Raw genomic sequence first — 16,312 nt, 5'->3', positions numbered from 1 at the left:
CTACAAGATAAAGTCTATAATATTGGGGAATTATGCAACAAGGAAATTTAAGCACTGAAAAGAACCAACCAGATATACTTAAAATAAAAGAAATGGTCAACCAAATAGAAAAAATATGCCATATATATATATATATATATATATATATATATATATACTGTGACATATGTAATATATAATTTTATATATACACAAAACATATAAATTACATACTGATATATAATAAATGTGATCATGTAATATATCATGTATATATAACATGTAATATATGATATGTTGTATATACTACATAATATAATTTGTTTTTATATGTGTATATATAAAATTAAGGATCATGAATGATATTTACAATAATTCTAGTATATATTTCAGATACCAAGCATGAGAATTTATCAGATAGTACTGCCTATAGAAGGACACACTATTGCTTTAATGTTATGCTTTTGCAATACTGAAATTTTTATTAAATTTAATAAATAGCCTCAAGTGTTTATTTCAAATTAGGTATTATATGTCATTTGGTCCTGACTTTGAGTATGATTCTTAGAGACATTCAGCTAGGAAAAGTATTTATGACTTAGGAATACTTTTACAGTGAGATAAATGACTTACCCCATAAAAAGTAAGTACTGATGATGAAAATAAAGTCATAAATAAGAAACATCTATATCCATGAACATTTAGTCACAACTTATTTTTTAATAATATATCTAGATCACCCCAAAAACTACAAATTCAATGGTGTACTTATAAAACAGTCAATAACAGAAATAGAAACATTATTAAAATTTAGGTTTGCTATCTATGATCCTCAAAAGTTCCAAAGACACATTTATAACAAAAGAGAAGAAACGTAGAGCCACCACTGCATGTTTTAAAAACCTTGATTTACTTTGCAAAGGAGGGGCCATATGGCTTTCAATAAGCATTGTAAAGGACAGAGATTAACTTTTTGGAGTCCATTCTCTCCTACCACATGGGCTTCAGGAATCACACTCATGTCATGGTGATTGTCAGTGTACAACTCTATAGAGTGAACAATCTTATCAACCTTTTTATCGTGTTTTTTTCTTTAATTGTTTGCAACTTCACACTCCCTTATATCAAATTAGAAGTCTATAGATATTAACACAATATGGTCAATGCATAAAGACCGACTAATAAAACATAATAGAGATTGATAAATAAAACATACATACAAAATCAGCTGACCCTTGCCATAATAGTAGGGGAAAGAATGATAACTTCAATAAATGATACCAGAAACTGGATATTTATGTGCTGATTAGTAACTAAAGTCACATTTTGTAGCATATACAAAAACCAACTCAAAATAAACTGGATACACAAAAATAAAGTCATAACAATCCTGAAAAAAAGAGAATAAACTCAAAGAAATAGTCATTGATTACTTGACTGAAATATCCAAATCAGAACCCATAGAATCAAAGTTAGAACTTTTAAGAAGGCATCATATGTAGAGATTTTCTGCACCACAAAAGAAACAATTGGCAGTAAACATAGCCTATGCAAAGCTTAGAAAACTTATTTCTTAGAAATGGATCACGTTTATATATAAACAGAAATCATACAACTCAAGCACTGAAATATGAATACAAAGTTAAAACTTTACTAGTGACCACAAAGAATGACTAAGGACATACCCTTTTGTTTAGCTTCTTTAGGATCACAAATTATAGACTCAGTGGCCCCTATCCATGGCTAGAAACCAATTATGAGTGAGTACATCCCATGATCTTCTTTTTGGGTCTGGGTTACCTCACTCAGGATAGTATTTTCTATTTCCATCCATTTGCATGCAAAATTGAGAAGTCATTGTTTTTTACCGCAGAGTAGTACAAGGAAAAACATATAGTTATCCTCCTGGCTATGGGAAATAGACAAGATTGCAGGGCAAAAATATGGAATCTTGCGGGTGGGGTGGGATGGGGGTGAGGGGAGATGGGGAGAGAAAAGTGTGAAGAGGATGAGCGAAACTGGGGGAAACCGGATGATTGGGGATAAAGGAAGGTGGGATAGGAGAGCAGGGAAACTCATAGTTAGTTAAGGGAGCCACCTAAGGGTTGGCAAGAGACTTGAACTTGGAATGGCTACCAGGTGCCCAGGGGCAATGTCCCCAGTTAGTTCCTTGGGCACCTGAGGATAGGGAACCTGAAATGAACCTATCCTGTAGCCATACTGATGAATATCTTGCATATCACCATAGACCCTTCATCTAGCGATGGATGGAAATAGAGACAGAGACCCACACTGGAGCACCAGACTGAGCTCCCAAGGTCCTAATGACGAGCAGAAGGAGGGAGAACATGAACAAGGAAGTCAGGACCACGAGGGGTGCACCCACCCACTAAGACAGTGGGGCCGATCTATTGGGAGCTCACCAAGGCCAGCTGGACTGTGACTGAAAAAGCATGGGATAAAACAGGACTCTCTGAACATGGCGAACAATGAGAGCTGACTAGAGGCCAAGGACAATGGCACGGGGTTTTGATCCTACTTTATGTTCTGGCTTTGTGGGAGCCTAGACAGTTTGGATGTTCACCTTCCTAGACCTGGATGGAGGGGGGAGGACCTTGGACTTTCCACAGGGCAGGGAACCCTGACTGCTCTTGGGGCTGGAGAGGGAGGAGGAGTGGGGGTAGGGGGAGAGGGGCGGGAGGAGGGGGAGGGAAATGGGAGGCGGGGAGGAAGCCGAAAATTTTTTTTCCCAAAAAAAAAAAAAAAAAAAGAATGGGTCCTACTTATTCAAATGGAAAGAAAGGGAATCATGGTAATTGAGTTCCTAAAAAAAAAAATAATAAAAAAAAAGGAATGACTCAGGACAAAGGATATCAAATAATAAAAGATCACTTTATAACCCGATGTATAATGAGTTTCTTTATTGAAAAAGAAAATAAAATAATAATTATTTTTGTCTAAAGTTTTTTTGTTTTTTTTTTTTTTACTTATTTATTTATATTTATTCTTTTTTAATTAAAATTTCCACCTGCTCCCCATTTCCCATTTCCCTCCCCTCCTCCCAAATATTGCCCTCCCCCCACTTCCCTCCCCCTATCCCCACTCCTCTTCTCCTCCCCCCACTCCATTCCCCCTCCCTCTCGTTACTGAAGAGCAGTCCAAATTCCCTGCCCTGCGGGAAGACCAAGGTCCTTCTATCTACGTCCAGAAAGGTGAGCGTCCAAACAGGCTAAGCTCCCACAAAGCCAGTTCATGTATTAGGATCGAAACCTAGTGCCATTGTCCTTGGCTTCTCATCAGTCTTCATTGATCGCCATGCTCAGAGAGTCCGGAATCAACCCATGCTTATTCAGTCCCAGACCAGCTGGCCTTGGTGGGTTCCCAATAAATCAGTTCCACTGTCACAGGGGGTGAAAACTGAGGCTTATACGCATGCTAGGTTATATGTAAAATAAAAAATTGAATTTGAAACTTTTTAATGTAAATATGTCAAAGATTATCCACAATAAAGATGAACTAATAAAAAATAAACAACTTGAATCTTTTTTATTAGAAAATATGATCCAAACAATGTAATTGATTGGCATCTCCAGGGAATTTCCAAATTCTCATTATATTTATGGTTGACTGAGATAATATATTTCTATATGTATTTGCCTTTTCAAGTTTAATTTTCTTTGCAAAGACAAAATTGTTTGACAGGATACCATGAGAACATAATTCATTATTTTTTATCTAATAGCATTTTCTATTTTGAAACTGGAGTAATATTTTTTAACACTGATGGAAAATGTTTAATTGATAGTTTATTAAAACAACTGTCTCTTAGAAAGGAGATAATGGAGTTGACATTTAGCTGCCATGTTCTTAAGATAAATTTATGATAAATGGAACTATGGATCATATAAGTATTCATTTCATAGCTATCATTTTCATTGTAAAATTTCTAGGAAATGTTGTTAACTGACAAACATGAATAGCTGAATTATGGCTAATGAAATATGTATTGTATAAGTATTTATTTTCCAAACAATTTGAGAATTATTTAAGTTTCAATATTCTTTAATAGCACAGTGTCTAAACAGGATAAATAATATTGTATGTGTGTATATGTGTGTGTGTGTGTAATGTTTAATGCAAAGATAACAAACCATACCAAGGATAAGATATTCATTATGAGGAGATTTTTTAAATTTCTTTTGTATTTTGAGGTTATAATAACCTTATTCCCCTCTTCTCCTTGTCCCTCTATCTTTCCCATGTTCTCCTCTTTGCTTTTTTCAAAAGAATGACTTTCTTACATTAATAGCATTAATCATTACATGTATACAATTATACAACTTGCATATATAAATGACTGTGTGTGTTCCTAAATACATAAGTACATACTTCTCTGTCTATATAGTATTGCTCATATGTATGTTTTCAGTGATTATCACATATTGTTTGTTAACCAATTCATATGTTCTACTCTGGAAAATACTCCCACTCTCAGAATTCAGTGAACTACATACTGTGTTTTCAAATATTTAACTACACAAACTTCATGTGAGATCAGGGCATATCCAAGGTGATATGGCCATGAAGACTAGTATAAACTTGTGTCTTTATTATACTATATCATGTAGTTATTTCACATAAATTGAAGCATTTTGGGGGGAGGAGTAGGTAGACTCTAAAGACTCAGAAAGATCACCAAGTTTACAAGTGTAGGAAGTTAATGAATCAGAAACTCTCAAGAAGCCTCACCCTCTCTGAAAAGGGGTGTGTTGGGTAGAATGTAGGGGTAGTGTAAAGAGGGGAGGGAGAGGGAACTGGAATTGGTATGTAAAATGAGAAAAGATTGCGAAATAAATTTAAAAATACCAAAAAAAAGAAAAAAAAGACATTCAGAAATTTAAAAGATTCCTAAGACTATCCACTCTCTCCGGCTAAAAAATATAAAATATTTGGTATAATAATTACTGTTGAGATAACACTATGGACAGGGATGTGGCTTCCTGTGAGTTACCATGGCCTTCTAAGGAATTTAATATACTCACTTTAATATATTCACTCTAAGGAACTCCAATATACTCACTGGTTCACCCAGCTTGACTTGGGTAAAGGCATTTCTCTGGTCCAGAGTTGCTGCATTATCTGTGGTGAGTTGAAATTTACTCACATCTCCCTAGGCAAAAGTAACACAATAGACCACTGGCTAAAGTTTCCTCAATTTCTTAGTATGCTTCTATATCCAGTTTAACTGCTGATAAAAATAAAACAAAATGACAACAACGAACACTAAACAGCAACAAAAAAAACAAAAATAGTAACACAAAACAAAATAAACAAAAAGTTACCACTTTATTTAAAAGATGGCTGGGGTCTTGATATGAGGGTTTGTGTCTAGTCTTATGGAACCTTATTATGAAGTGTTTGCTAGGGATCCCTGGGAGGCCTGCTCTTTTATGAAGGGGAATGAGGAAGAGTGGGTCTTTAGAAGCGGGGAAGTAAAAAGATGGGAGACTGGGAGGAAAGGAGGAGGGGAAGCCCAAGTCAGGATGTAATAGATGAGAAAACCATTTTTTTAATAAAAAAAAAATGACTGGAGCAAGAAAACCACTCAATTTTATGAACCAGAAGTAACATAATTGATTCTTAATGACAGTGATTGTTATAGCAACTAATAAAAATCATCCATAATAATACTCAAAATTGTAGTCATAAGTCGTTCCTCAGGAAACAGCATCAAATAAAAATACAAATAAAATGAAATATAATGAAGTTTCACTCTATCTTTGTTTTATGATGAGTGCACAAATACTTTTCTACATGAATCTATCTATAATCTTATTTATTCCCAACCCCCAAATTGCTTTAAAAATTGAGACTGAAAATCTGTTCTCAACCATTTGATACTTTCGTAGCAGTTCTATCATAAAAGCCACAATAATCATGTTATTTTTGAAATATATGCTGTATCCTGGACACAATGCACTATAATCTAAAGGTATTTTGCAGTATGTAAGAAGTTCTATTTCAGGGAAGTTATTTTCTGTACATTATAGTTCAACTGAAATTACACTATGAGTTCCTAATGGAAATGACATTTATATTTTTAAGAAAAAATGCTCATGCTATAAACACGATCTAGCTTAGCAAACCAAAACCAACAATTTCCAATATAAACATGGATAAATAAAACTATACTGAGGAAATGGCATTATACTATTTAGGTGATTAACATAAACATGTCTATTTCTATATAAATGCTAATAATAATACTGAAACTGTTTGATCACTAACTATAAGTGAAAATAAAATGTACATGGCATGTACACTATTATGATGTGAGTCATCATATAAGAAGTAACAAATTTATACATTTGATTTACAAGATGCAAAAGATGACTGTGCTTATAAAATCATGAGTGGTTCCAGAATATTGAAGAAAGTTTTTTCTTCAAGAATTAAAAATATAGGTCTGGAGAGATGGCTCAGTGGTTAAGAGCATTGACTGTTCTTCCAGAGGACCTGAGTTCAATTCCCAGCAACCACATGGTGGCTCACAACCATCTGTAATGAGATTTGGCGCCCTCTTCTGGCCTGCAGGCATACAGAATGTTGTGTACATAATAAATAAAAATCTTTAAAAAAATATAAATATTTGTTTAACATAAATATTTAAATTGAATATTTCCTGGAAATTTATGTATGTAATGAAAATATATCTACATGTCAAATGTATAATAGGAAGATTGTTCTTAACAAGGATTGACCTATGAGAAACTTCAAAACATATTAGTTGATTCCTCTATAAAAATACATGGTGATTGTTTATAAAAATTATGATTTAAAAATCATATAAAAATTTTTATTCCTGCATTCAGTATCATCATTATCAATGAAAATTGTGGAAGGTGATTAATTTTTTTATGATGACCTCTGTCTGCTGCAAAGGTGAAGTTTCTGTGATGGAGCAAGAACTTCATTGTAATGTAGGGTAAATGTTTAGAATGCAGTCAGGAATTATCCTGCTTTGGTGATAACTGGTTTAGTTCACATCTAAGGTCCCTGGCCTCATCATCCCTGGTAGTTGGCTAGATTTAGAGCACTGGGCATGATTTCCTTTCTGTGGATCAGGCATCGAGGGCTGTAGCTTGCCATCTAGATTTGAATGCCACTATTGTACTTTTAGCAGTATCTTGCAGGGCTAGTCATTACTGTGGTTCATAGGCTTGATAGCTGGGTAGAAATGATGATCGCTTTATCCATTTGATAAACCATTTACCAAGTTCTAGTTATATGAAAAGTCCTCATAGAGGAGACTTTCAGAGAAACCCAGTTCGAATCTTCTAAGCCCTGTGTTTGAATTTATATGGTATCTTCAGCATTAGGGACTTATCTTTAACCTCTGGGAGTTAACTAAAAGCAACAGCTATATTTTTTAGTGTTTGGCGACTCTCTTAGACTCTCTTTACCAACATCTCAGAAACAGGTTTTTCATGTCTGGTACTGGGTTTTAGTTAGATGGTCTACAATGCTTGGGGAAACATTGTCAGCCCTAGTGGCAAAGACATATATACATACATACTTATACATATTTCATGTAATTCTAGGTAATAAAATTAATTGTTTTCTAAAGATTTATCAATCATACTGCTATTTATCCCATTTCCCTACATCTTCTGTTATTTCCTGCTCCCCCTCCCAGTTAAGGTCCCCTCCCTACATCTTCTATCTCACCTTCATATAAGTTGCATTCTCATATATATATATATATATATATATATATATATATATATATATTCTCCTATATATATTCTCTATAACCCGTTTATCCCAGGCCCTTTTTTGTGTTCCTAGTTTCTGTGGATATTCAATGTTATTTGCTCTCATCAAAGATTTGGGACAAGGCTACCACAATGTGGCTGCCTAATCAAAACCCATAAAAGGAAAACAGGAATATGCATAATAATATGAATGGGGAAATTTCACTGCATGTTTCACCAAGACAAAGAACCCAGGCAAATAAACACTGCTAAGAGGGAGACCCAGTCTTCCTGAGGGATGAGACCATGACTGTTTACATAATACCAAGTGGTTATCACTGAAGTCATGCAGACACAAGCAGCTCTAACCAGACTCAGCAGGTTGCATTTATATAGTTATGTATTTATATGCTATATATGTAAGAGCAGTTGTCATAGAAAAAGAGGTTATGAATTAGAATAAGATTAAAACAAGGCATGGAAGGGATGAAAGCGGAAAGGACAATGAGAAAAATGACAAAAATATATTTTAAAAGAAAGAGAAAACGCTTCATTTTTAAAAGCTGAATGGATTTTATTTGACCTTTGTAAATGTTGATTATCAATAAAACAGATAATTTATGAGCATCTTAAATGTTTGTACTAGTTTATACAAAACTATTTTCACTTTCAAAATTGACTTATGTAACACTATTGCTTAGACAACCTTCGACTACATATTTTAATCTCTAAAATTTGTGTTGTTTTTTACATGAGAATTTAAATACTCAATACTGTCTATTAGTAGATTGTTAAGAAAGTAGATTCCTGATTTACTAACATTTGTACAAAATTAAATTATTAATGTAAAATGTTGAATTGGAAAAACAAGAAATGAAATTAAAATGAATGCTAAGCTGCATATAAATTTTTGAAAACACCATTATTAATTTCAAGGTGACTAACTTGGTATATTTCATTGTTTTGAAATTTATTCCAATTGTTTTAAGTTTGTACAAACTAAAATTTCAATATTGAACACTAAATTTAGATAAAATGTATATTTTATGCTTATATCATCTCTTGCCCCTACAGACTACCCAGTCGTATAACTGTCACCAACATTCAGAGGGTCTAGTTTGGTCCTATTCTGGTTCCCTTGCTGCCAATTCACAGTCACTAAGCTCCCATTAGCTCAGGTAAGCTGTTTCAGTGGGTATCCCCATCATGGTCTTGATCCCTTTGCTCATATTCTCACTTCTCCCTCTCTTTGATAAGACTTTGAGAGACTAGCTCAGTGCTTCGCTGTGGATCTCTGCATCTGCTTCCATCACTTGCTGAATGAAGGTTCTATGATGACAATTAAAGTAGTCATCAATTTGATTACATGGGAAGTCCAGTTCAGGCATCCTCTCCACTAATGCTTAGGGTCTTAGCTGGGGTCATTCTTGTGGATTATTGAATATTTCCCTCATGCCAGGTTTCTTGCTAACCCATAATCCCATAATGGCTCCCTTAATTAAGATATGTTTTTCTTGTTTTTTCTCTCTGTCCTACCCCATCTCAAGCATTCCATTCCCCTTCTTAGCCCTACTTCTTGAATTGGTTTTTTGGAGTCCATTGTCTCGCATCATGGATCCAGTTAAAGCCTCTATAAGTTTGCTGTTTAAAGTGTGATTCAGTGATATCTCAGAGAGTTGCTTATTCTCTGTCACTGGGAAAAAGCACCATATGGGATTTCTAGTTCAGCATTCTTTATAAACTCGCACTGTTCATCCAGTTCTGGATCTAATTTTTCTTCCTTAGACAATATATCACAAATTGTCAAAGCTTACAGGAACATTTTTTTTAACTCAGAGAAACTTAACTCCTTCAAAAGTATCAGGGCGAAAAAAATTGATAAAAGGATAGGATAGATGTTGAGTTGACGGACGGTTGATTCACAAACATAGGCAAATGCCTAACTTGACTCCCACATGCTGTGGCATGTGAGAAGAAGCTGCACTCACTCATTTTCCCTCTCCTTCCAAATACATGTCAATTTAAAGAGCAGCAGAAACAACAGCAGATGCTGTTCATGTAAAATAATTGCATCTCTGTACAAGCAACATCACATAGTGCTTTTGTCTGACATCATCATAAAATCACTTTTAGAAATGTACATGTGTTATAACTTCAACCAGGTCTTTTATATTACTGGGAAGCTGTCAAAGGTGGAAGTTTGATGTACAGCCTGTAAGTCTTTTTAAAATCAAGCATACTAAATGTTCTCTCTGAATCCAGAAATGATATTAACTCTGTTATACCACCAAAAAGTGCTGATACTTTTCAAGGTAAATTGTTGTTACCCTTATGATTATTTGATTGATGTTTTGAAACAGAATTGTCTTTTGAAATGAAAGTATGAAAACAATATTTAGCCTTTTCTGGAAGAAAAAAAAACTTCTGATTTTAGTCACAAATATCTTTAGTATAATAAGATTAATACTCAAATTATAGCCAGAATGGTGGTAAACATCTGAAGTCTAAGCCCTTTATAAGCTGAGTACTAAAAGTCAGACCAGGTTTGGTAGCAAAACAGGTCCTTGTCAAAAATTAAACAAAATAATAAAACAATCCAAACACACTGCAAATCATAGTGAAGGAAGATTAAATAATTGTTTTTATGCATTTGTATCTAGAATCAAATTCAGTTTTTCAGTTCTAAGTCACAAACTTTGGATGTCATTATTTTCAGCATAGCTTGAAATATGGGCTTTCATCTGATTCATTGTGCATCAGATGCCAGGCAATATACTGGAATCACTTGTCTTGTTCTATCAAAATAAACATTACAAGCACTGAATATTCACATAAGAATATTATATTAGCATGACTAACAGAATCTCTGGCTTAATAGAATCAGAAGTGACACCTGGAATGTGTTGGTAGCAATCAATTATGGTGTTTTACAGAAATGTGTCTTAGTATTTAGAAAAGAAAATTTTTAAATGACATGCAAGAAAAATATTTCAGTTTCCTAATTATTTAAATTGCAATCTTAGAAGCTAGATTTTAAACAGCATAATCATTAGATGTTTTATACATGGCTATTGAACATTATACAATGCAGAAGAGTAGCAAGCTGATGATAAAAGTTAAGGATATTTCATAGTAAAATCAGCACGCTAAGATATACAGAATTATAAAATGATTTATGTATGTGTGCTCTGAAAATATTCTCAACAATCTTCACAATAATTTATGATAAGCCACATCACCCGAGGAGACTCTTGCTGATAAGCATCTATGCCTGAATTTTACATGAGAAATCACAGTGTGGAAAGGAAATATACAAAATTCCCAATGTTTAAAAGACACAATTACCTGTTTGTTAATGTTTCCTTTATTTGTATTTTTGACAAGTCAAAATTTATTACAAGATATAATAACATAATACTGAAAAATAACCCTCTTCAGTTGGGGCTGTGACTTTATGAGTCCCATCATCAGTCTTTCTGAACACTGACTTGGTTTATCTTGTGGAAGTCTTATGGAGGACACACCCATTATTGAGAGAGCATGGTTATAAGGGTCCTGTACTGTCCAGAGGGAACTAGTTCATAGTAGTCCTCACTGTCTTCTGGCTCTTACGCTCTTTGTACCCCATGATAAGGACAGAGTCGGGTTTGATGTTAAACTTTTTTCTCTTGCAATACTTCTTTATTTTATAAAGAATAACAGTGAACAAACTGTTAACTATTAACAAGTTAAATAGAAGGGGATATAATAAAAATATATCACATATGCATATGAAATTATATATGAATTATCAATTATTTTAAAGCTGAAGCAATTTATTATCAATTGCAAGTAAAAACATACTTTTGATTTTTTAAAATATTAATAGCTTTGAGTTAATAAGCATTTTCTAATCCTAACCACGAGGTAGTTTATATTAGTGTGGCTATACATAAAACCATATTGGGCTTATGAGATACAAAAAAAATGCCATTTAAAATTTTGTATTTCAAGGTCAACCTTTCAAAGTAACCAGCATTTTTAATTTGTTAGTTAATTTATTCAAAGTAATACTACACCATCAACCTTTTTAAGATCTGCCCTGCTTGAGATGGAGCACAGCACAAACTTATTATTAATGCATTTAGCAAGCCAATTCTCTAAGGAAGACAGGGCAAGCAATGTCAGAATTATTATCTCTATACTCTAGCATTAGAAGCCAGGTAGTGAGCACAATAGTCCTAGCTAGAACAAAGAGATTTATAAATAAATAAATATATAAATAAATGTATAGCATCCTGGTTTCTGAGTGTGTCTTTGAAATAAAAACTGCCTAGAAATGCAATTCAGCAAAGATCCCTAGTATTTAAACTGACTCAAAATGTTCTGTCAGTCAATCCTGATGATCCATAAATAATTGAGTCTGAATAAAGATTTAAAGATGCTCATAAAAGAGCATGAATTGAATATCAGATCAATAACCTACACTGTGTCCTTGAATGTATACCCTTGACTTTCCTCATCTTTGTAAAAGGGAAACTCAACTCAGAAAACACTTCTACCCCACCCTACAACAGAAGAGTAGCCCTTTAATGTGCAAACACTGATGAAATATCAAAAGGTCTAACTAATATCACACAACAATCCTCATGCCTCAAGATCTCTCTAGAGAGTTCTATAACATTTGTTCATATTTTCTTGAAGTACTATAAAACTCAGAAACAGAAATTCTCATATAATTCTTGTATTAGCTTATATATAAAACCTGACAAATTATAATATATTAATGACTACCTCTAAAAACCAAAGATAATGAAACAATCCATTTCCCATGAAAGAAATAGTAACAACAATTACTCTCACTTAACAAATTTGGGGCATTAAAGTCATATTTGCTTTCTCTCTGTCCAAATTATTTTTTTCTTTTTTTTTATTGTTTATTTATTTATTAAAGATTTCTGCCTTCTCCCCGCCACCACCTCCCATTTCCCTCCCCCTCCCCCATCAAGTCCTCCTCCCTCATCATCCCCAAGAGTAATATGGGTTCCCTGCCCTGTGGGAAGTCCAAGGACCACCCACCTCCATCCAGGTCTAGTAAGGTGAACATCCAAACCGCCTAGGCTCCCACAAAGCCAGTACGTGCAGTAGGATCAAAAACCCATTGCCATTGTTCTTGAGTTCTCACTAGTCCTCATTGCCCATTATGTTCAGCAAGTCCGGTTTTATCCCATGCTTTTTCAGACCCAGGCCAGCTGAAAGGATCGTACAATAATGAATTACCACTGCACATCAGAGGTTATATTTGATATGAAATATGTGTTTCCCCATTTCAAAGAATGAGACTATACCAGTGTCTATCTCCAATTGAAGAACTCATTCAGGAATTTTTTTAAGCAGTAGAACTAAATTTATTTTTCAGAAATATCAGCTATATATCACATTACATTCCATTTTCCACCCTCTTAATTTACCATTTGTTGTCAACAAATCACACGAAATTGAATCCCCTCCCCCCCCCCCGGTGGAACTTAAAATAGTTTTGTTGAAGACAAAATATTAATAGTCTACATATGTAATTCTCTGGCAATTCAAGAAATATCCACTAAAGTGCACAAAATTAAGAAGCAATAAAGTTAATACAGCAAAGTTTATTAGTGCAAAAATAGGATTCTGAGTTCAAACAGCCTAAGCTACAGTGGGTTTAAGGTCAGAAGGTAAGTTAATTCTTCTAAGGATGTGGATGATGTTCAGGCACAGAACTTAGCAACCTTATTTGAAGCTTTAATTTTTATGTCTAATCCCAGGAGAAAAGTCTCTGTATACCACATATTCACATAATTTATTTTGTTTAAATGTAAGTAGTTAATAATAATAATAATAGTATACACGGAATAAAAACTGAATGCAAAGTGGCAATCCTAGCCACTTTATTGCTATTATCTGTAAATGAGCTTTTAGTGATGTTTTAAGAACTATGAAGACTTTTACAGAGAACCAGGTCTTGACTGAGTACAGGAAATGAGAGCAGCCTCTCAAAGCATATCCAACAATGATAAGAAACAGCCCTAATCAGCAGTTAAATTAAAACTAGAGTTACTAATTAAATTAATTATTGAGTTGAACTTGGACACAAAAGAACAAACGTGGAACATCTATAATATAGCAGTTGTAAATCTAAATTCTTGTATGACACATACTTTAAAAATCCATTCATTTATGAACTGAACAAGTATTACTGAGTGACTGCCATCTTCTATTGTGGAGGTGAACAACCCCACTGTGTAGACACTTCCTCAGAGCCATGGTGAATATATCATTAAGGTCCTGATTTTATGAATGAAATGAATTTTGAATCTATAACCATACTTATCAGAAAACAGCTAAGAACTGGAAGGCTTAGCATAGAAATGGATACTAACTTTAGGGCACCACAGTCCCTGCCTGTAACCACTCTGCATGCTGACTCTAAGTGTGGTCTCCTTATCAAAAACTGAGAATCTCTCTGTGTGCTTAGATGATGAAATGAATATTTATTCATGTACATTTAAATTATCTCTCTCTTCTGGGATCGGTTCTTTCATTTCTTGAACCCCTGATTTATGCAACATTTGCATTTCTCCCATGGTTGCTGAAGCATTTTCCTGGCAGCATTGGTCATAGGTCTTTCCTCTGCCTTGTTTGGTGTCCATTCTTTTTATGAAAAAACCATATTGTTCTGACTGCATTAATAAGTAAGAGGTCTTCCTGGTGTTTCTCTCTTGAATCCCATAATACTTTTAATTGATTGCACTACATGATTGATACTGCATTTTAAGTAGTTGGCTAGGTTCTAAGAGTAGGTGTTGCTCACCTTCCAGCCTCCCTTCCTCAGTGGTATCTAGGTTTCATATTCGTAGATGCTCTATGCACTGCTAGCACCATAAAAGATTATTTGTGGTGACTTCCTGCAGTTGCCTTCTCTGTTTAAACATTTTCTGCATAGGTCCAGATATGAAAAGAAGAAAGATAATTGCATTCAAATCAATTTCTACATAATGGGTCCACATATTTATTCACAATTTGTAGCAAACCTAATATAAGACACAAACACTGATATTGAGTAATCAATTATCAGTAAGCAATAAAAGCAAACCACTTTATAGGTCTATTTCCTTTTAATTAGGTTGATGTGTACATGTCTGTGTGTGGTATGCACAAATAAGAGAGGCCACCTGAGGCTATCTGAGAAAGCAAGAAGATCATATTGAAAAGAGTTTAATGTACATGTGGCTGAAGGCTACCCTACTTGGGTGTTTGGAAATTAACTCTAGTCATCTGGAAGAGCACCACATTTTCCTAACTACCTAACCACCTTCACAGACTTTAGGCAAATTATTACTATAGAGCAATGAAACTGTAAATTGTATCTTTAATTGTAAAGCATGGATGTTTGACATTCAAAATTCACATAAAATATACAAAAGATAGAAGCAACCAAAAAAGTCACAATTATCTTCAGACATGTAAAATAGAAAACATTTTTGTGTGCTTTCTTCCAAGTTTACTTTCTAAACATAAAAGAAAAAACCTAAATTTTAGAGAGCTAGAAAAACATTTAATTAAAGATGATGCAAATCATTTATCCTGTCAATTAGACCCCTGACAGAGGAGGATCACAGTGAGCTTAAGGCCAGAGTGTATAACACAGTAAGTTGTAGGCCAAATGAACTAGTAAGACTTGGGATGAAATAGCATATAGAGAAAGAATTTAAGCAGTGTATTCATTAATTTGTCCATTTTAATCAATAATAATTTCTTTTACATAAGAGTATATCTATTTTAATTCACTTATGATTTAAAATTTCATATAATGAAACTATTGAAAGAGTAATGAGTAATGGGAAGGGGAAAAGTGCAAGAACTCATTTGTCTTTATCAAATTGAGCTATCTCAGAGTGAAAGAAAAGATTAGAACACAAGAACTCTTAAAACTTCAACTCAATAGCAAGTGATCTGTCTTTTCCAGTCTCAACAACTACTGATGTTAAGTATCAAGACAGATAAAAAAATCTGAGAATGCTTATGTTGGGCATTTTTGTATGAAAACAAGGGGATTGTGCATCTCAGTTGCATAACCAGACCCTAATGTGTTCCATATACATACATGCAAAATGTCCTTGGGGAGTGACAAAATTAAAATAATCATCCCTGAATATAAAAATACCATGCACCAAACTACAGAATAAATCCTTAGCCTAAGACTCAAGCATCAATGAAAAGGAGAGAGAAGAAAGACAAATAACTAGAGGCTGAGGTAGGTTGTTATGAAATCATTACTCCTAATAATGTGAGACACTACACCCATAAAATCTCGATAATGTAGCTTTCCAAACATGAGGTGAACAATGATAACTACAATAGACAAGCCATAATGGACAGGGTAAGCGATGGGATGGGAAAGCCCAAGAGACCACAACCATGTTTCAAAAAACAAAACAAAACAAACAAACAAACAAAAACTACAGGCTATCTAGGAATGCTCAGAGCAAAATAAATAGTCTTATCTAAGGAAGATCAAATTGGTTAGCTGTAGGCAGAATCTCTTTTCTGTCACCATCCCT

The sequence above is a fragment of the Chionomys nivalis genome, chromosome 5, assembly GCF_950005125.1.
Source record: "Chionomys nivalis chromosome 5, mChiNiv1.1, whole genome shotgun sequence".
Lineage (NCBI taxonomy): Eukaryota > Metazoa > Chordata > Mammalia > Rodentia > Cricetidae > Chionomys > Chionomys nivalis.
The sequence above is the reverse complement of the archived record's forward strand: the minus strand, read 5'-3'. Positions refer to the sequence as shown.